This window comes from Pyrgilauda ruficollis, unplaced genomic scaffold (assembly GCF_017590135.1).
Source record: "Pyrgilauda ruficollis isolate IOZ18807 unplaced genomic scaffold, ASM1759013v1 scaffold17, whole genome shotgun sequence".
In the NCBI taxonomy this organism is placed as follows: Eukaryota; Metazoa; Chordata; class Aves; order Passeriformes; family Passeridae; genus Pyrgilauda; species Pyrgilauda ruficollis.
The window spans coordinates 205,175-227,691 of NW_024515875.1; the positions used below are offsets into that span (position 1 = coordinate 205,175).

Sequence of the window (22,517 nt, forward strand, 5' to 3'; positions counted from 1 at the left end):
AATTGAGGCACAACAAAATACAACACTTACTCCACTTTTGACACACAGTAGTCAACAGCTACAGAAATCCTTTCCCCCCCCCCCTTTTTTTTCCCAAGAATTGGAAATAGTGACGCACTAGCTCTGCATCCCACAAATCCTAACCCCTGCAAGGAAGTTTACTCCTTCACAGCCACTCCCATCACACTGAAGTCCGTTGAAAAAGCTTTAGTTTTTAAAGGAAACTTGTGATTTTCAGAGTCTTTTCTCCTCATGCTGAAGAAAGCTGTTTAAATCTCTCTCCTTTATTACATGCTCCAGTACACCAAGCAGTCTGAAGACAGGGAAATGGATTAGATAAATAGAAATATTTTTGTTATGACCTAATTTAAGGATCTTAAAAATAATACAATAACGTCAAAAACTGAAAGGCATCAAAAGGCTTAAAAATATTGCAGAGACATGAGAGTGCAAGATATCTGGCAAGTATTGATAGAGTAATGTTTAACTTGAATGAGAAACAGGAGGCATTCAGAGACACATGGTTACCATTCACATAAATTTATTACCAGGGCATTTCTGTTACTGTAATACTCCTTATACCAGGAGGCATATGCAATGGCTCAGCCTTTTATGTGCAATGTCTGTTCATGTCATATTGCTGAAAATTAAAGAAAGGTTTGAATTTGGAATTTGCTGTCTGCCAGTACAACGTAAAAGATCAAGGTAGTACAGCTTCTGCTCTTTGTAAAAGAAATCAACAGCCCTAAGAGAAAGCAATCTTGCAGCTTTTACAAAATTCACAGTTAACAATAGAGGAGATGGCTATGACACAAAATTATACTTGCCCCATAACACATACAATTAACATCAGACTAGTACACTTCAAATTGCACCTTTAATAAAACTGCCTAATGTTTCTATCAAACTAATGAATGCATTGCTTCCTTGATTACCTTAAAAATTCATTTGTGCATTTGCATTAGCACTGAAACTTCATTAGCATTACTGCGTGTTCAACAGAATACCTTTAGTAAACCACTTTCTACCCTACCATCAATGGTTTTCAAAGCAGATGCACATTGCCATCTCTATTATAATTCCCTCATTAATTAATTTTACACTTTATATTATTTTCCATAATGCATTCCTCCTTTACAGAAGCACCTAAGACATCACAACAGCCTGAGTAAAAAACTCCAAATTATAAATAGAAAGAGCTTTTTCTTATCAGGCAGTAAGTGTCTAGGACCCAAATAAGGTGAAGTAATTTGTAAACTGGAGAAATAACGAGTTCTAAGAAAAATTATTCCAAATCTTATCACAAAGTGCTTTTCCAATGGGTGTCTGCCTTCACCTGTACACCAAATTCAAATCATTAAGATATGAAGGGCAGAACTCCTCAGCCACATGCTGCTCACTACCAAGTTATTTGATTCTCATGATGATGCCTGACCGCCTCAAATTGCTCCTTGGTTTGTTGCATTTATGGTTTCTCTTAAAGTAGTTTACTTTAAGAGATGAAAAATACTATGCCTAAATCCACAGGAAACACTACTGCCCCAACTCTAACCTGCATTTGTGTTTCCTCTTACTGCTCCTTTAAGTTCCACTGCATGTGTCTGTATCTTACTGTCCTGTCCTGTACTCCTTGGCATCTCTCTGAGCTTATTTGCACAGCCCAATACTACACTGTAAAGCCCTGAACTTACGCTAAGTGGGCTGCTGAGAGAAATGCTTTCCCTTTTTGTATGATACAACATGCCAGTGGTGTTCTTTACAATAAAGCAGGGACAGAGGAGTTGCAACCAAGTGGAGCTCCACAGGACACCTGGCACAGTGGACAGCGCCCAGCCCAACACCTCTGAGAACTCCAACCTGACAGTCACAAGAAAATGATGTGTTATAACGGCTCCTTCCCTTTTTTTTATTACCACAATGCAGTCAGAGACAAAAACAGCAAGGCTACAGCCGAGGTTAAATCTAGACAAAACTCTTCTCACAGGTAAAGGGAGATGGGCTTATTAAGAAATATTGTATCCTGTGAATTCATGAAACCTCAAAAGCAGAAGAACATTGCTGCTGCAAAGAAAATCAAAGTGTTTTCATGCAATGCACTTCCTCCTCTAGTTTCCCTGACAATTGCTTCATCAAGACTGTCCCTTTTCCAGCATCTCTCTACTAAAAAGTTTTCTTTGGAGAATAATAGTGCATTGTACAGATGGAACAGCTTGTTTTGCATCTTTGTTGGCTAAAAAAACCCCAAACCAATCAACAAATGCAAAATCCACCCCAAAGCAACAAAACAAAGATTTTTTTACTCAGAAAAAGCATTTCTAACATAAGAAGAAAAAAAAATACCCCATGCACACAGCAGAAAGATTGGTTATTGTCTCACTCTGCTGGAATGCTTTACAAAATCCCTTATACCCCCATATGGAATAAAAAGTCCCAGCAGTTCTTGACACTTCACCTATATTTTAGAAATACCTCAGTTGAGAGGTCATGTAAATTTTGCTCTCAGTTCTTCAATGTGCTTAGTTATATCTGTAGTATTTTTAAGGCAAGTTTCAGAACACAAATTCCATTTAACCAACATAGAAGATCATAGTGGAGAAGAAATAGGAAAGGAGAGAAATATGGTTATCATTGATAACACTTTCTAATTTCCCACATAAGTTACACATTAAATTCCATGAAATTTCAATGGGATTGATAGTAAGACCACTATGACCTAAATGCTGTTCACCCAATGGAACACACACCACCCTACCCCACCCCAGAAGAGACAGGTTTCCAACCAGGGTTGTACCGTACTGAAATAGAATACTGGCCACAGACAGTGCCTCTCACAATGTGTGTAAAGTGTAGGGGACACAGCATTATCTAAGTCACTGGTTGTTACAGGCATCACAAATGCACATAATGGTTTGTCTTATCTGTTAACTTGGGGGTTTTCACAGCTACAGTTCAATTCCTGTTCAAAGCCACAAAACAGGAAACAAACTTTTTTGCAAGTCAAGGCAGTTGGAGAATTTTAAGGGCCTATTCTCTCAATAAATATAATCACCTGAAATTGTTAAGTGAAATATTAAAAAGAAATGTTCTGTCCAGCTTTGCACATTCATGGAGATGGATGCTTTCCTCCTCAGCAGTATCTGAGCAGCTGGTGAGAGCTTCAGGAAGCCACAATGTTGCCATGTGAGACATTGCTACCTCAAACCTCTAACAACAGCTGAAGCACAAGGTAGGCTGAGCGCAGCGCAGTGAAACTGCACAAAGAGATTAAGGAATCTCTCACTGGGTAGGGCGATGTAACAATTTCACACCACTTGTAACCAATCTCTTGCTGCTCCTGTTATGCAATTAATGCCATTCACACATTAACAAAGGAAAAAAAGAAAAATCCTCAAGGCTTCACTGCTTTTCCTAAAGTGAGGACCCTGTTGCTCTGTTATTATAGAGACATTTCTATTGGTATGGATAACAGATTGAGGGTTTATAAATTACCAATTCCCAAAAGCTGCTTTAAAGCTTCCATTTCACAGATTTTTTAACTCAAGTTCCATATTAGAAGAGGGAATTAGTGTCACTGTTACAGAGATTACTGCATATTAGTATAAAGACTTACAGAATTGTGAGTCAGTGCCATCAAAGCAGAGCACTGTGCTGTATGGAAAACTGTTACTGCACTTATAATAGCTCATAATATGTTCAGAAATGCAACAAATCCGAAAAAAAAAGTCTCAGGTCTAATTCATTATGTTCATATACTTAAAATAATGCATGCAGTGCTTTACAATCCTTTGCTCTTCCATAAACATGGTGTAATTTTGAAATTTAAGCAAAAAGACTGCTCTGATTTATTTGCAGATTAAGTTGTATTTTTGTGCTAAATGCTCAGCTGCTCTGCCCAACAGACCACATCATGACATTTGCTCATATATGGTTATTCTCAGTTAAAAGCTCTCTCCATGTGCCTGGAGGTTTATTAATAACTCATCACCATGGTATCACAGCATCTTAAGGAAAATAAAACACAGAGATAGTTGCTAGGCTCTCCGGCCTCTAGGGCTAAAAGGGAGTATTTCTTGAGGAAGACTGGGAGAAACTCTTTTATGCATTCACTTATCACCCTTGAGGGTAAGGCTAAGCCAAGAGATGGCCCCCATACTGTGTTCTGAAAGCTGCAAGTATTGTAGCCATCACTCAGATGTGTCACCCATGATCCAATTCTCTGCACTAACACATTAAAAACAAATATCCAGAAATCCAAACTGTGAAGGAAACCTAAGGAAAAAGAGATTGGGGTGAAGGGATGCATCAATTTCTGTAGCACTCCCATTTAACCCTCAAAAGGACTCTGCAGCCACATCACTGTTGCCCAATCATATTAACCACACCAAGCTGTTTGCTCACATGCACTGAACCCTACACTGCCTTGCTGCAAACACATCTGACATTAGTGGGGAGAAACAGAGAACAGGTCAATGACACATCCTGTACCCAGAAGAGCTTCAGCTGTTTCTCACAAGCATTTTCAAATGTACTGAATATGAGAAGTGCAACCCTTTACCTGTAACACCCTACCCATCGATACTGAGAGAGGAGATGTCCCTGTGGTTCTGACAGTTTAAACCTCCAGAAGAAACAGGCAGTCTGCACTCTTGTAAATTATCTGCTTCAATAAGTGAAGACAGCTCTAAATATGCTAAAATCTTCAGAACACTAATATAGGGAAGCATCCAACTTAAATGCAGTGAAACACACAGAGCAGACAGGGTTGGCTTGCAGATCACATCCCTTTTCAAAAAGCATGTATTGTCAATGTTGCCACACTATTATTATTTATAATTATTATTATAAATCTGTAAAAACAACCTGTATAATGCAGGGTACAAGAGTGTGCTTCCTACTTACAAATAACTACAGAATTGACTAAATGTCTTCTAAGGCCAAAAAGCAATGAAGTCAGAAGTCACACCTTCAGTTGGTATGCTACTCTGATGAAGTGTCTCGTGAGCAGGAAAGCTTTACAGCATCATTACGTCTTCTGTCAGGGAGAAACATCCAGCCATGCTAACTGTCCAGTCTACCCTCTGAGAGAAGGACTGTCAGGGGTTACACCATTTCCTTCTCTCTTCCCTGTTCACACCAAAAAGCCAACATGGTTGCAGAAAGAACCACAGGATGTGGCAGACTCCTCTCTAGTGCCATCTCATTAAAGTCACAGTACTCATTTGTTTCTTCACATGTACGGTTAACCCAGCAAAAAGATCATGTGGCTCAAGGGACAGGGAAGACCAGAAACACCAGAGCATTTCCCAATGAAGGGCTGGCATGACACAAAAAGCCACAAGCAGCAAGCCTGCCACACTCCCCCAGAGACACTGCCATAGCTCAACATATTTCCTCTCAGAAGGGTTTTCACTCTTGTGTGCTATTCATTCAGTATTTTAGAAGAGGGAAAACTGCTTTTTATTACCTCTTTTTCACACTCATACTACTGCATACTGAAGCAGAAGTCTGTCACCTCCATTAAATATAAGAGGCTGTATTTTGGTCTCTCAGGTGGCCTCATGTTAAGTTTCAAGAGCAGTTAAGCACGGGAGGAGACTATTCCTGTCTTCCTTCAGCTGCTTAGCTATTTAGTGCAAGCAACAATATACCAGAAAATCTTTTTATTTTTGCTAGTTAGTTCTAGTTCTGAGAGGCAATGATTCCAGCAATGTGAAACTGTGTGCTACTTAGGGTCCTCCTTTAGGGTGAAAAAGAAACATCAGGTCAAGGTAAAACTGTCTGGAAACAAACAAACAAATCGCCCTGATCTAACCCTGCCTGTCAGGGTGCATTTTGTCCATCTCTGTACCCAAAAAATATATAACTAATTCTATTTTCTAGAACAGCAATTGTTGATTGATGAGTCATCTTTCCTGTAAATTTATTTTTTTAAGTGATTTTGGCATTGTTCCTTGAAATTCCTCTCTGGCTATGTAATGGAAATTTTGACCTCACACTCTGGTTTCTTTAACATCACAGATACAGAGATTATGAGTTTAGGAAGACCAAACAATTGAATAAAGGATGCAATGCAGAAATCTGTAGCACAAAAAGAAAGCAAGCTGTACTAAATAAACTCGCAATTAAATATTTAACTGTGTGGCCATTAGGTTATGTTCCTAATAATACAGTAGCTCATTTATTGAAATTAAGAATTCATGGGGGAGGGGGTTGCTTCCCTCTTTTTTATCCCAAAATTGATTATGTGGTTCAAGTGGCTGGCAAGTGAAACTCACCAAAATGTATCAAAATTTAGTTTTTTCCTATTAATTAGCAACTCCCCATATTACAGTTTCTAAAGCAGACTACAATTAGTGGTCAGAAAACACAAAGTAGAAAAATGTAAGCCAGAAGAGAGTAGAAAGAAAACAAAAGCACCAAAGAATACATTCATGAGACATAATTATTGGAGAGGGCAGCATAAAACTCTTCAGACTGCAACTACCAAGAGTAAGGGTTTTTCTTCCTTTTTCTCCCTCCGTTTGGGGGCAATGGAGAAAGTACATGGTAGCTCAAAAGTCCTCAGCTATGCTGAGTTCAAAACAACAACAAAGAACTCAGAATTTTGAATTGCCTTAGTCCCACAAGAAGAATTAGATGGATTTTTATAGCAAGAATAAAAATGAACACATCTGAGAACTACTCCAATTTATCTAAAATATCATTAAATAAATAGAAGAGAATCTCTTCCTTCCACTCAGCCTGGATTCAGCCATCATGAAAATTCCACAGCGCTCAGAAACAGACAGTGTCTAAGCACCTGCTGGAGCCAGCATTTGCAATTAGTCAATTGCAAATCATCATGATGTGCTAAAACTATGAAGTGGCACATTCGTGGCTCATGAAGGCCAAGCCTATTGAAAATAAATTGACATATCTACTTTCCAGTTGTTAAGTGGGATGGCCAAGGGACATGACAACATGAGCTTCAAATTATGCATTCTTGGAGAAGCTCTAAACAAGATTTCTCAGATGATAAGGTTGTTATGGTCTCTGGTAATTCTTCATGGTCATGCCAGAGGGCATCCCACTCCATCCCACCCATGTTTACCTTGCTCCACCAACCAGTTTTCATTCAGGCTGAGCAATAGGGATCACGTATTTGGGAATGAGCTCTACTAGCTTCTCTAACCACAGGGCAGCCCACACCAGTCTCTTCACAGGTTTCATTACACACTGAACAACTTAAATGGCCAATTTAAACCAGAAAGGTCACAGCAAATTTGAAGCTTTGAAGACAGTCAGTGCTCTTGCCCATCAACATGGCACTCTGAAAGGAAACTGTGCACCCCACAGTAAATTGGCTCTGCCTAGGTAGGCTGGGACACGTGACTGTGCTGCTGACACTCCAGACAGCTTTGCAGCTGCTTTCAAACTCATAGGAACATCTGTTCTCAGTCTGTTGATTTGAGGGAATGAGTTATTGTGATTTGTACAAGGGTGATGGCTGACTGATAAGGTTTCAGAAAACACCTGCAATAAGATACTACTGAAAAAAAAAAAATCAATGTTTTGTAACATTCCCAGCTCTTATCATAACTTTAATGAGGTTGAGTTCCCAAAAGAAGACAGTAAAATTATTTGGTTTTTACCTTTTCAGTCTCAGCAATCAACCTAACAGCTGGTAAAACTCATTGTTATTTGGAAAAAAAACCCCAACAAACCAGCCTTGAGATTTTCATGTAGAGAACAGCTTAAAGTTTCTGAGGACAGGTAACAGCCAAGCTGAAACTGTTTCTACATACATTAATAGCTCAGAGGTGACTGTAGATTAGTAAAACAAAGCCTCGGGTGCAATACAGAGTTTTAATACAAGCTAGTACAGACTCCCTTACATACAGTGACCAGTGGGTGCAGGAGAGAAATGGCCAAAAGCTTTCTTATTACACTGATGCAATTTTAAGTAAAGCATTTTCAAATTCTCCATATCATTCTCTTCAGTTTCACAGGCAAATGTTCACTGATGCAAATAGAAGTCAATACTGGGGTAGATGGGCGTCCTTTCGAGTCACAACATACAAGCATCATAAGAATAGCTGGGCAGAACATAGGGAAAAAATATTTAGCATCTGTGTAGTTCCTTCAGCTGTGAGGGAAACATCCACCAGATGTTCCTAGATGTTACCTCAGCTGCCTCCCAAACCACTATCACATCTGCTCTCTTCCTTATTGAATACCAGTGGTAACTGAACTAGTGTTTCATTTAACTCATCTTTGTAAAATATTCTCAACACCCTTGAGGAGCTCCTTTTTAAGGAGTTACACTACCCACAAAAAGCAATGTGAAAATCTCCTGTGATTACATGATTGAATTTCCTGAAATTCTCAAGTTATTTAATATATAGGGAATATCATCATTTACACAAAGGTATTATTGGAAGTGATATCTTTTCATAAACACAAGTACTGAAACAGCAACAGAAATAATGGTCCACAGAAATTACCAGAATTAAGGAGGAAAATGGGAATGAAGAAACCCCACTGTTATTAAATGCTCCTCCTTATCAGGGACACAAAAATTCTTCCTCAAGACCTTCCTTATACACCTAGAACTGGAACTATTTTCTGTGTTCAGCTACTGAAAATCCCCTCTGCCTATCACCTTTGTGGTATGCAAGATTTGCGTACACTTAGCAGCAGTGGAAGGGTTTCAATTGTATCCAGTAGAGAAGAGGAAGGAACACAAAAAAACCCCAAACCACCAAAAAAGAAAAAAAACACCCAAACCACCAAACACAAAGAGAAGGACCACACAAATCTAAACGTCTTATCTTAACACTTTCTGTTCTGGAATTTTAAAAAGTCAAGTTTATACATAAGCAATATAGAGCATTTGTGTATGATCTAAAATAATTCAAAAGGAAGTATCTTCCTAAGACTGTTAGTCTAGTTTATCTCTTATTCTCAATGATCATCATTTTCAAAATGTGTATGGAAGTAATGATTACTTATTCCAAACTCTCTCAAGTTATTCTCCAAACTTTGTATTTTCAGCCCAAAACATTTTTCAAGTTATTTTCCAGGTATGCTGCACTCTACTATGTAATGTAGAGAAAAATACAATAAAGACATCAGAAAAGCAAAAAATGTACAAATCCATGTCACCACTATGCTCTAGCTGATACCCTGCATGACTCTGAACAAATCACTTAACTGCATTCCCACCAAAAATTGCTCCAGACTCTGAAAAATGACTATCAGACCAAAAAATGTTTACAGAGCAGCTTGCAATCATCAAACAGAGGGCTCTGCAAATGGAAAGTATTACAACATATGGGATGTTCTAGCCATGTGTTTAAAAAAACCCCAGAAGAGCAGAAAAAAGAACCTTCACAATCATGACTAGGCACATGTTCCAAACAGAAATTAAACTCCTGCTTCTCTGGTATAGCTCTTTGATTTTTCATTACTTATACTTAATAAATACTATATCTATAAACTAGAAAAATAAATCAGAAGCTCATCCATACAGGATCAAATAAAAGCTGCTGAAATACTTTGCAAACTGCAGGCATGACAAGGTTCTTGGAAAGAGGCAGTATCTAGTACCAGATTTCATTCCTACAGCTAAAAGTTAAATTTCCAGGTACCAAGGTCTTTTCTGCAGGTTTCACCTTTATAAATTAAGGGATAAAAGGAAAATAAAAACAATGTGTCACGTCAGGATGCAACAATGCACACAGTAACCATTGATTTGACAGATGGAATGAGAGCTCTCACCTTTTATTTGCACATGAGAAATGAAGATAACTCAATGTTTATTTGCAGATGAAAAATCAGGATATGTTTATTTGCAGGTAGAGAGGGTATTACTATTTGAAAGGAACTCAGAAAGGTTCTTTTTCTTCTCCTCCTTAGTAAAATTTGGATGAAGGAACAATGAAACCAAATGCCACTGTTTCCTAATGAAATACTTGTTCAAACAAAGAAATACATTCATGATTACAAAGGGATGCATAAAACCAACTCTACCTTGTTTCCAAATGCATAGCATAAGCAAAACAAAAGCCTACTATTTTCTCCATAATTATTTTTCCTTATAAAAAAAATTAGCTATACCTTTCATTCAACATGTAAATCTAAATAAATAACAGAAATAAGCATTTTTTCTCCATGTGTGAAATTAACGATTAACCTCAATAATTAAAAGCATCAGAGTGCCGAACACCCATTGGTTTCTCCAAGCATTCACCCATACTGCACATCTGACAGTGGTTTCAAAGAAAATCTGGATTGAATAATATGATTCAGATGTGAAGAGACTGACAATGAACAGCATTTTAGTACTGCTCAGTCACAAACCAGCAAGCTTCAGTATTGCATGTCCACATTAGGAAAAATGAAACGGCTTCTTCCGAGAACAACATGCTGGGTCTTTGACCCCTGTGCCTGCATTTTTCCCCTGAAAACCAAGGGAAATTTGTTATCCTCATTTCCCTTGTTCCTTACAGCCATACAATCTAGTATAACTACTAAAAAAAAATCACAACTTTGCTTAAATCTTAGAAAAAAAATGTTAATTAATTACCCACTTTTGTAACTTTTAATAAAATAATTTTATGGTGTTGTTGTTTTAAAAGAAAAATCTTCACACAAGAATTAAAAACAAAGCCATAAAATACTTTTCTCAAAGATTACTAAGTGGACTGGATGGCCTACGATAATGCAAAAGCCACTCAGGGCAAGCATGTCCTGATGCTAGCATAAATGATTGGCCTACCCATGGCAAGGAGGCAGCTACAGAGCTCTGGGAAGAAAACACGAAACACAGTGACTTCTTTCACATTTTATAAGGGCCCTCCTTATCTCCCGTCAAATTCCTACAGGAAAGGGTCTTCTGGCAGTTTTCATAAACACTAATTCTTTTATAAAATGAATGAAAGAACAAACACTGTAACTAGACTCATCTCATTTCTCAAGTCTTTTAGGCTATAGTGGACAGACAAATTTATCCTGCTTTAAAAGAAACTTCACAAATGCAAGTATATATCACAACACACCATTAGCAGATGGTGATTACAGAACATGTTTGAGGGAGGCTCGGGTGTGCTTAATCACATAATTCACAAGAAAAGACAGATGACTATGGATATGTTACCACAATGAGGCACAATTTCCAAAATTCAAAGCTGAAAATAGATTTCAGAATAGAATTTGAGCAGATTTTTCAAAACCAGCAAGATGTGACCAAAAAAAAAGGCATGACTATAGACTTGTCCTATCCCTATAATCTTTCTCTGGGTAGATGACATACAAGACTAGGCAGCCAATGGTCTGACAATCTGATTCTCAATGCTCAGTAGAAGCCAGATATAAAGAAGTGATACCCTTTCTTAGCCAGTCTATCCATGCGACTGATGGTATGATCTTTTTATTACTTCACTTGTTAATAGCGGTCCTTTTACTGTTAATGGATGTGTTTTATGCAAATCTTATCCACCACAGATAAGATTTATAAATTACTCTAAATTACAGTGCTGTAATGGGACAGTGTTGACACGAAACTCATGTAGTGTAGGATTTTTCAGAGGCACGATGCCTAGAGCCAAAATTTAATTTCAGCTCTGAACCAGATTCCCTTTGCACCTTTAGGATACTCATCTCCATTTCCTCCTCTCTAAACCCGCCTCCCAGGATGGTGCTGGAAGTTTATTTAATGAATGTGACTCATCTTAGCACTGCCTCCTGAAATCCAGATATAATCAATAATGAGCCAAAGCTTTACCTGGGCAACAGCTGCATTTGAGGAAAAATGCGCTTTCCATGATGCCTCTCAGAAGTGACCTCACAAAACACCAAAAGCAAAGCTGTGCTATTTTTATCTCTGTCTTTAAGTGTGCAGCCACAAAGGCTGCTTAGCTTTCCTAGAGCCACACTCTGACCTGGGCCATTACAGCTTCTCTGCCAACCAGCTCAAGCTTGCAATGCAGGACATAGCAGTCAGGTGATAATCTGTGTGCACCTGCCTTCACAGCCCCCAGATGCAGAGCAGAGACATCACTGCTTGTGAGCACGCATCCTCTGCCAGGAGTCACCTCTCCTCAGAGGAGATGACTCCCTTTTCCTACACACAGCAGAAGGGCAGGTCAACACTCCTCAAACTTGCCTGGCTGCTTGCATGATCCCAAAATGAACTGCCACAATTCTCTAGTCATTTCCACCCAAGACACATTAGCATAGATGAGCTCCCTCAGCTTTTTTGGTTGTTCTGGGCCTGCTTGTTCTGACCAAAACAAGCCAGGGAACAATTGCAGCTGAGAAAGTGGGTATGAGAGAGAGGGCAGAATTTTGCAAGAGATGTGGTAAGTGCTTGTATGTGACCAGCACACCATTAATCAATGTCCAAGGACTTGTTCAAATTATGCAGCTGCCAGATGCGCTCTTCCCTGTCATTCACAAGACTCCACAATCACGAGACTCCCTGTGTACCAGATTTGATCACCTGCTCAAGTACTTCTGCGTGGTGTGATCCCAGTTGGTTTTGGCATCAGTATCAAGGAAATAATTTCAGGCATGTGCTCTTGAAGAGCCTGGTTACACTAAACAGCTTTACATTATAGAGCAAAAGGAAGGGGGAGCTACTTGAAGTATTCTAACTGCTAAGTGTCATTAACTTTCCATCTGGTCAGCTCCTGGCAATTCCAGAGGTGTCACAGCAGGCATGTTCATGTCCCACCTCCCTGTTCATTTCTCATGACAGTCATCATCACCCCCTTAACTTTTTGGCCATAAGGATCATTTCAGCATATATTGCAGGCTAAAGATCCTCACAGAGTATTTTCAGTCCTTAACTACAGAGCTGTGAGACAGCTTGTGGATGAATGTCCAGTTTTAATGACAAGACAAAATGATGGAGAAGCTGTTATTACTCTCAGAGGCAAGCTGTTCCTCTAAGTTCCAAGACCAGTTTCTGCAAGAGTGTTATGAGAAGAACTGCCAAAAAAAAAAAAAATTAAACCTGCATCAGCCATTTAATACACAGAAAATAATTAAACTGCTGTCAGTCGTAAGTTTCTCCAGGTCTGATGTTTCTGTACATAGTATATTGCCAGATCCACTAAAGAAAGTGAGGACAAAACCAATGCATGTGCCCAGACACACACACTGCGTGACAGCCACCTCACTCAGACCTCTGGGCAAGATTGATTTTAACTTTGCTGATTTACCATCCTGGAAAAGAGATTATATTCAGATTTGTAACTGATAATAAAAAAACCCCAAACATATATTAACACAAGACAAAACATGAGCATCTTACAATGGAATTATCTGAAACCTACCACTTATTTAGTTTCATTTCATCAAAACAAGAGAGGTGGTCTGCTCATAAGCAAATGTTGGCTGTTTACTGGTATTATGTTACAATCAAGACATTACAGGCCCCAGTAACTGACTCCAAACCAGACACCTAATGTTCAAAAAATTAATGCTTTCACCTTATTCTAGATGGCTACATTTAGTTTCAGCTGGCAATTTCGCCAGGTCAAAAAAAGAACAGATGAACTCAGACATGCAATCTTTCCACTGTACATATAATTCATTAGCAAACTCGTGCACACTTTCCATCCATTTACATTCACTGGCATCGAGGCACCGACAGGGTATGAGCTCCTTTTCCCTTTTCCACCAAAGCCACACTGTCTCTAAGCCTCATTACCTAAACTGAATATACTTATAGGACAACTATGAGCAGTTACACATCTAAAACAAATATATTAGTCAACAACTGATTATATTAAAAATGTGCTACTCATTTGAGAATATCCTTATAAAAAACCCTAAGAAATCCCATGACTTTTTATGAGTCTTTTAAGCTGTAATCAGTTTATAGCATAGAAACTGAGTCAGCTGCTTTATAATCAAGGTTCCTCATGAGAACTATAGCTTTCCAATGACACAACGTGCATTGTTCTTAACCTGCATGAGCCTGAAACACTGCAGTCACCACAAAGAGCAGCTCACAGAATCTTCCCACTGAAATCCACAGGAAGATACTTTCACCTTCCCTTCCCAGTCAGAAATCGCTTTGTTAGAAAATAAAGTCTGCCTTTCTTTGCCACAGCTACTGCCTTCTGAAGACAATTGCCACCTTTTGATATCACTAGGTAATTAAGCGCCTCCACTATAACTGTGACATCTCCATGCCTTTATGCTTGTTCCCTCCCCCAGGGAGCTGCCTGGCTACTGGGGCCTTGCCTGAAGCAATCTTGACACCTCCACAGAAAGAGTCCCACGGCCCTGAAATGCTGTTCTCTTATTAACATGCTCAGTGAGCTTGGCAGGAGAGATCATAGTCAGATGCAGCTTTCAGGTCTCCCTTCCTCTACATTCTGGTGTGTGTTGGCCCTTTGACCACAAGTCCAGATCAGGAATGCTGGTAGGAAGGGATGTTGCTCATCGCTGCCGAAGACCTCCTCTGCAGGGAAATGCAGAAATCCTCCTGTGCAAAGCTTCCTTTTGCATTTGGAACAGACTTTGATTTAAGGAAAGGCAAATTTTCCTATTCAAATGGGAAACAAGCAGAAAATGCAATGCATATGAGTAAACACTCATGTGCGTGAGAGCTCCCATTCCTAGTAAATAATTATTACCTGCAGTAACAGGCAGTGCAGATCCCACCCCTCTCCTATCTTTGAGTGTATGTGTAGTTGGGTTTTTCCCCTGCTTTTCCTTGCCCCTCTTTTTCTTTAATTATAGCATCAAAAGGAAACAAAGATCTTTTGGAAACATAAATGAAGCATTCCTGCTCTGGAATGGCATCAGCATCTGGACACCTGGCAAAACATAGTTCAATTCTTACTGTATCTATTTCTCAACCACCCTGACAGCAAGCATGAAGAGTCTTGCCTATTTACCAACAAGAATTAAAGCTGAGAATGTTTAGAAGTCCATTTCAATAGGTTTTATTCTGGTTACATTAAAACAGATTGCTTTGATCTGGGGGGAGGAAGGAGGAGAGGAGCACAGCACATCTTAAGTTCACAAAGCTAAAAGCCAAGATGCACAAAACTGAAGCATTCCAAAGTTAAAAATAATCGTCTTTAAACTGCAAGAGCAGAGCTGTAATTTTGAGCAGTACAGCATGACATCACTGTTTATGTGGGGCCAGCTCCATAAATCAAACTGTGCCTAATTAGAGATCATACTGCAAATCTACATTATTTGGATGAATAATTAAAACAGGGCAGTCCATAACACAAGACAGATATGTTTACTAAAATATGTTTTTTCAAACTTTTATGTTCACTACTGCTCACAAAGCTTTCACATTTAGTAAATTATAGACCCCTAAGCTTTTATTTTAGGCTGACTCCACTTTCAAGGAATTCTTCAATTAACTTTATGCTGCTTCAAGCTCTTCATCCAATGAGAAAACAATCTGAGGTTTCTTACTTCTCCCAGTGCTAATGGCTGCCCTCCATGTTTGACTTGCAGACTTACTGTCTTTTTAGAGCCAGGATCTGTTTGTCTAAAATCAGCCTAGTTGTCATAGTATTTTGACAAGTCCTCTATAAAAGGAGAACTAACTTTTGTGGTGGGTTAACTACTAAGAATAATGAAGGTTGTTCTCACAATCTCAACAGATAAATGCCAAAATTAAGGAACATTGAGCAATACACCCAGAGCTGAAAGCCCTGACTACCTCAGTTGCCCTTCTTTCCCACCTACTCCAATTTTTCCAATTTCTGCTTCTTTGAGTTGTTTTTCTAAAATGTGCGCTTTTCTCAAATCTAAAAGCTATGACATACTCACACATTTGTAGCATAAAAAAGCCCCCAGTGCTATCAAACGTTACTATCTGCAGATGGTCAGGACGCCTCTGGAATTGTTGGAAATGCTGTGGAGACTTCGACTATCAGTTACTGGGTAGATTATGTCAAATCAAGAGCCAAAGAGTTTAATGAAAAGCATGAGCTGAACAAAAGGGATAGGATTCATTCCTAAACTTCACATTTTTCCTCCTAGAGCTTGAGAAGTTTGTGTGAAACTTTTAAATCTCAGAAATAAAAAAACAGGGGAGCATTGGCAGCTCTCCTTCCTTTTCCCTCCTGATATTTGGCTTGGTAAAAGGACTAACATACAGATGATTAAAGGAACTCTGAAGACAATGACTAAGAAGCAAAATGTTTGACGTTCTCAACAAAAAAGGACTACACAAAAATAAGTTATGTCTATTAGTGCAGTATTATGATGTGCAAGTAATTTTTTTCTGTATAATGTTAACCAAGCACAGACATAGAGAAAGTATCATTCACTTCTTAATACACAGATTTTTAGATAAAAAAATCCAGGGGGTTTTAAAGAAATCAAAACACATTAAACATTAAATGCACAGCACAGCAGTATTTATAAAGACATGACAAATGAGTCTCCTTCAACCACAGCCACCACAATCAGCATATCCTTAAATAGGAATGTACCTTTCAAACATCCATTTCAATTCTTCGTTACAATAAATAGGCATCAAACTTGTAATTTCCTTTCTTTAAATTTAAGACTGTCTTTGAGGCCAGAAATGTTATGACTGACCTCTCTTAACTGCAAGCATTCAGAGCCATAGCCATTCCAATTCCCTTACATCCTCAGTGTGCAGCAACAGTTTTCTCAGAAAAAAAGCCCCAGAAAAACAAAACCCCAAAAAGCCCCAACCCTGTAACTATTTGGACATACTTCTGAAAGCAACAGTGAAAATGAAGAAAGCAGCCTCCCTAAAGAAGTATCTATTTTTGAAATGTGCGCTTTTAAAACACAATGCTTATGGAATGAACTACTTCAGTTCTCTTGTGTAAACTTGTACAGATTGCTTGCTATTGGTCTTTTGAGTCATATTTTGGCAGGAAACTGGTGTCCTTGTAGAAAATATAAGTACTGCAGAACAAGTGATGTAATCTACATCTATACTTAATTATTTTTCTTTTTTTTTTTTTAAGTTAAATTTGTATTTTAAAATAATCTGAACTGCATACTTCATTTCTTCCCCAGATTAGGAGCTTTATGATAGTGAAGACCTTCAGAGGAGGCAGTCTGTAGGAATGTGGCTCCTTTAAGTTACAGGACAGAACTCAGATCAAAGAAAGTAGTGTTTCTATCTGTACCCAAATCTAGGTCTATGAACTGTTTTCTTAACTGAATGACATAAAGTCACTCTATAAAACCAGTGCAAAATCTGATTTCAAGGAATTGAAATCTAGGGTTTTTTCACAGTGTATTTTCTTTCCTCCCTGCCCCCAAGCTGCTGTCCATTCAGAAAACAACACACAGAAGAGAAAAAAGAAAACTGCACTGTAGCAAGGCTGTCCACATGGCCAGGCTTGTGCTGTGTGTGCAGTATATATACATGTACTGCATACTGATGTGGCCCAGAGCAGGGGCACAATGACCAGGTTTCTGGTCCTTTGTGGAGTACATAACACTGCATGGCAGTTGGACACAAGTAAGGTGAGAGAGCATATGGAGGTGGGTAGCTGACAGAGTGAAACTAATGCAATACTCCAGACAGGGAATTAAAGCTGTGCTCAGCCTCAAACTCTCAAATATGGTAATTCTTTAACCAACAAAAGAGATTGCCAGGAAAGGACAACAGTGAGTGAGAAAAAGTACACAAGCAAGAGCGTGTGCAGGACATGGAGCACGAGGGCTTTCTCCCTTCCTCCTCTCAGGTTTCTCCCACAGAGAACCGCTACCTAATGTCCTGAATCTCTTCTAAGTCTGGTTACTCTAGAAATAAGAACACGGTCAAGGCCAGTTTATAGAGAACAAGTATAGGAATCCTACCTTTTAAATCCTAGATCAATGTTTTCTTCCCTCTCTGAAGCAGTGATTGATGCCAGCTTTCTCGCACCTTTTCCTCACTCTCATGCCATCAAGTGCCACTACTTCTCTACCCTACTGTCCTTGTCACACTGCTTCCCACCTCTTCCTCAGTGCCACCTGAGATCCAGTTTCATGTGGAGCCATGAAGATAAGGACAAACACCACACACCCTCCTCTGAGCAACTACAAGCTTTGTCTCTAGAAGCACAGCATCTCAAACTTTTCCTTCGAGAGCATCTCTAATGGTCCTTCAGATAGAATGGCAAAGAAGGAGCATATTTAAGACTTGAGAAAAATTAAAATTAACACAGCTTGCAGTGACTTTATTAGAGGCTGAAGCCCACGTAAAATCTGTTTGAATAATAAGCAAGAGATTTTTGTCTTACATTACGCAAAGGATCAGACTAGACGACTCCAGAGAGTCCTTCTGACTAAGTTGTGACAATACATGTGCTAGAGAATTTTAAAGCTCAGGGTTATTTCCCAGTATGAATTACACTATTTCTTGTTTTAGTTTTGATCTTCTAAAACTAGACAAACCCCAAAGGAGTATTATGCACACAGCAGCCCAGAGCCTACCTTTAGATACTGTCCAAATGACATATTTTCTGACCAAGGAGATAGCAATACCTCTGCTTTCATTAATTCTCTATTAAGAATCACAGGATTGAAATTGTTGATTTCCAGCATTACCTCATGCTGGGCCTCCCACTGATTAATTAAAACTGCATTTGTAGAGGAAAAAGAACAAAAAAGCAGAACTGCTGTAGTTTGAACCAAGAGTGTCCCTGATAACAGAAACGGTCTGCTGTTCCCAACTCCTTTCCATAGGTTGATTGTGAATTGTAACCAGACAAGATCTCCTTTTTCAAGCTTCCAGAAACTGGCAAACATGTCTACTGCACAGGAAGTCATGTTTATAGTTTCATTACTTTCCACAATAAACCAATTCTCCTATAATCAGAAGTTGTCTCTAGGCTTGCTAAATGAAAGATTTTTTTCCCTTGAGATTGTAGCCTCTTAAGAGAAAGCTTCCAACTCTACAGTAAGTAATGGCTGCAGAGGGAAAACACAGTTCAGGACAGCCCCCACATCATTATTACAAAGTAAAGACATACCAGGACTTTTTATTTCAAAAAAGAAGAAACAACTCTGAAATCCTGGTATTGCGACGTGTGTTTATTACCCTTTTGAATTACCATTTAATTTTCAGCGTGTGTTTAGCTGACTTACTTTTTACTATCTAGCTTTAAATTCTTCTTGGATATAGACAAAGAGCTTCTACTCTTTGTCTACACAGGCCTTATTATATACTTGGGCAGGGCCTTTGAACATGCAGGTATTCCACAAGAAATCTGAAGCAGCACATTGCTTCATTTAAGGGAAATATATTTCAAACTTCTCCACATTACTACAGGTGACAGTTAATAACTTGCTTGCACATTTTTGCTATCATGCTGCATACAGAAGAGAGAAAAAAAAAAAAAAAAAAAAAAAAAAAACCCAAATCATTAAGTCCCATTCTTAAGAAAAACCCAAACACCCACTTGAAATTTTCAAATTCTCTTCCAGCAACTTTATCAGAGTATTTAAAAGGGCACAGCACTAGCTTTGGCCAAGATTTCCCCCTCCTCCCTTAAACACAGAGAAAAAGAATACAATTTTTTAAAGGAAGATAGAGAGATTAATACTTTACCCAAGCATAAATTCTTCAAAACCAAGAAATCAATGCAAAACTCACTCTTACCTAAAATTAGAAGAAAAGAGAGAGGAAAAGGTAAGAAAGATTAAGAATCATCCCTTGGAGCATTACACCTTCAAAATAGAATTCCCAAACAAATCTAAAGTAAACAAGTTACACCAAACAGGAAACTGCAATTTCTTTGAAACAGTAATTAACCTTAAGAGGGAAACCACTAGTAATATAACAAATAAGCAATAAAGGAAACCATTTTAGCAGAGGGAAACCTGTCTTGAAGCGGCGTGACAAGGGAATATAAAAATACTTTGCCTGAAGTGATGGGTCTCTAAAGAAAATTGGAGCAATTCTGTAGAAAGGATTATGCAGACACAAGCTTCAAATAGCTAATTTTCAAGGTTTCAAAGAGGAGGCTGGACCACAGAAATTCAGAAGATTTTAAATACAGGACTCAAATTGAAACTGAATGTAATCTCATACTGTTGTCACACATAAACAGGAGGATTTTGAAGGATATCTATGAGGCTAAATTGCTTTTATAAACATAGTTTCCATGCCCAATTCTTGTTATTTATAAATAACTACAGCTAAAGTAAGCACAAGCATCATGGTGATTATTTCATTATATTAAATGGTATTCAGAAATAAGAAAGGACAAAAAATCAGAAACTTGAACTTTCATCAGAAGCTGTTATTTTCAAAAATTTGCCTAAGGAACATGCATACAGAATTGAAAACAGATCTAACATTCAGAATATACTTTTAGATAAAAACTAATTCTCAAATCTGAAGTATTTTTTACTTTCATTGCTTGCATTTCTTAAATAGCTGCAAGTGAGCAGTAGTCCTCTTGTATTTATTCCGGTGGAAGAAAAGAAGTTCATAGTGGTGTAAGAAAGTTATAAATAAAATAAATACCAAAAACAGAAACATTTTTTATTTCAGATTTTAAGTCAACTATCTGCAAGAAACAGCATTTCAGACTCTCCTTATTTGTTCTTGTTTATTACACTGGCGCCCTTTGTGGCTTCTTGTATTTTAGCAACTGGAACATACACAGTAAAGCTAGCAACACAACAGAAGTTTAGCAAAGGCAGACATAATTTGATTTTAAAAAATCGCCACAGAAAAGAGCAAGAAGCTCTACAAACAGTGGAACCAATGTGGTTTGGCTTCCCATGAATTTGAATTTTTATGGGGATTTGAAAAAATGTAAGTAGGAACACAAGCTCACACCAAGCTCTCTCTCTCTCTCCTACCTGGGAAGCCACTGGAATGAAATTTGCTAAAACTTATTATCATCAAAATCTGTTTCTCAGCTGGTCCATCCCCAACACTGAGAATGATTGTCTGAAAAACAGACAAAAGTCCTTCTTCCCTAGGACAACAGGTCAGTGACAGAAGTATCAGATCCAATACTTTTAAACAGGTTCATTCCATTTTTACTAAGTGGTATTCAACTAAGGAAACAAACACTCTTCATATCTGAATCAGCTTCTAAAATTCTATAGCAGTGTTAAGTTTTGTGACTTGTTATCTTTTTCATGCATTTAGGAGACTCACTACAAGAGAAAAACCTTTATATGATATTAAAACAAATCCCCAGTCAGCACATTCCAATATTTATAACCAAGGGGGGTTTAATAAATTCAGAAATGGAAAATATTTGTTATAGAGATCTAAAAGACAAATACACCGCCTATGCCTCATTACCGCACAAAGCAATTTTTTTCCTACCTCTCCTAAAGAGATTTGGGAGATGGAATTTTCCAATGCTAGAGAAGTGGCAGAAAATAACATGTACAAATTATAAATGTCACAGGGTTGCACTCAGGAAGCTTAAGAGGTTATCTCTGGAAACACCTTCTCAAATGGAAAAATGGTGGCGGCAGCAATCACGGGAGATGAAGGAAAATCAGGGCTATCTAAAAACAAGACAAACTCACCAACCCCCAAGAGGAAATCTGGAACGGGAATGAAGGAAGATCTTCACTTTTCTCATGTTGTTAAACCAAAGAACAAGAGGGCACTGAGAAACCCCCTGAATTCCCCTGTCATTATCTACCTGCAGGAGCTCAGACTTAGGGCTCCCACAGTGAGCCAGGAATCAGCAGCAACAACCCTGAAAGGGTTCTGAAGTACAGGCAGGCCACCAACAAACCAGGAAGAAAGGCTTTGCTCCTGGAAACACCTGACAGACACAGAGGCTCAAACGAAATGCAAGAAATCCCATCACAGAAGCTGTCCAGGCCCTTTCCAAAAGCCAGAGGAGCCAGAAGAAAGGCTCCAGGCACAGACTTCTGCACTGCTGATCCACTGCATCACAAGCATGGAACACCTCAGTTTGACAAGCAATGCCTTCATGGCACAACCTTGAAGCAGCATGCTTACCCCCTGAGACCACAGTTTTCTTCAATTCCACTTACAAGACTCAAGGGTGGCATTTTTGTTTGGTTGGTTTATTTGGCTTTTTTTTTTTTTTTTTTTTTTTTTTTTTTTTTTTTTTTTTGGTTTTTTTTTGGGTTTTTTTTTTTTTTTTTTTTTAGTTTTTGTTTTGTTGTGGGTTTGTTTGTTTGGTTTTTTTTTATTTTATTTTATTTTTTAACCCTGAGATTCCCCATATCCTTCAGGATCTTGTAATATGAGACTGTTGAACTGATGAATGGACACCAGGAACATCCAAAACCTGCAAACAGATTGGAAAATGCATTTCTATGCACTCTCCCTGGAAGATAAGATGCCAACACCCAGTGAAGTAGTTCGCTGCAGGCTTCCTGTGGTGCTGGTACAACTAATGTACTAGCAAAGGCCACAGGAAGAAAAGCATACACAGCAAAAATAAAATACTAAATCTTCATTGTTTTGGAGACTTCAAAGGACTTTTTCTGAATATGTAAGACTCTGATGTTGTCCTTTTGTATCACCATATGCATGGTGATCTTTGGCCACATAGAAGATAATAACT

General features: G+C 38.5%; 2 protein-coding genes across 10 annotated transcripts in view; one reads left to right on the forward strand and one right to left on the reverse strand.

Annotated features, from left to right (window-relative positions):
- The window catches only part of CMSS1 (cms1 ribosomal small subunit homolog), a 222,473-nt gene that overhangs the window by 87,798 nt on the left and 112,158 nt on the right, over positions 1 to 22,517 (reverse strand). The window lies entirely within an intron of this gene.
- LOC121351635 (filamin A-interacting protein 1-like) overlaps positions 1 to 22,517 on the forward strand; it is a 147,776-nt gene that overhangs the window by 55,990 nt on the left and 69,269 nt on the right. Inside the window, exon 3 of one of the 7 annotated variants that reach the window (XR_005954806.1) lies at positions 22,183 to 22,409. The exons of 5 other annotated variants lie outside the window; for them this stretch is intronic. The gene's annotated coding sequence lies outside the window, so the exon portion shown is untranslated. Of the gene's footprint in view, positions 1 to 21,374; positions 22,075 to 22,182; positions 22,410 to 22,517 lie in introns of those variants that run through there. One more of the 7 variants, XR_005954807.1, reaches the window with a different exon arrangement.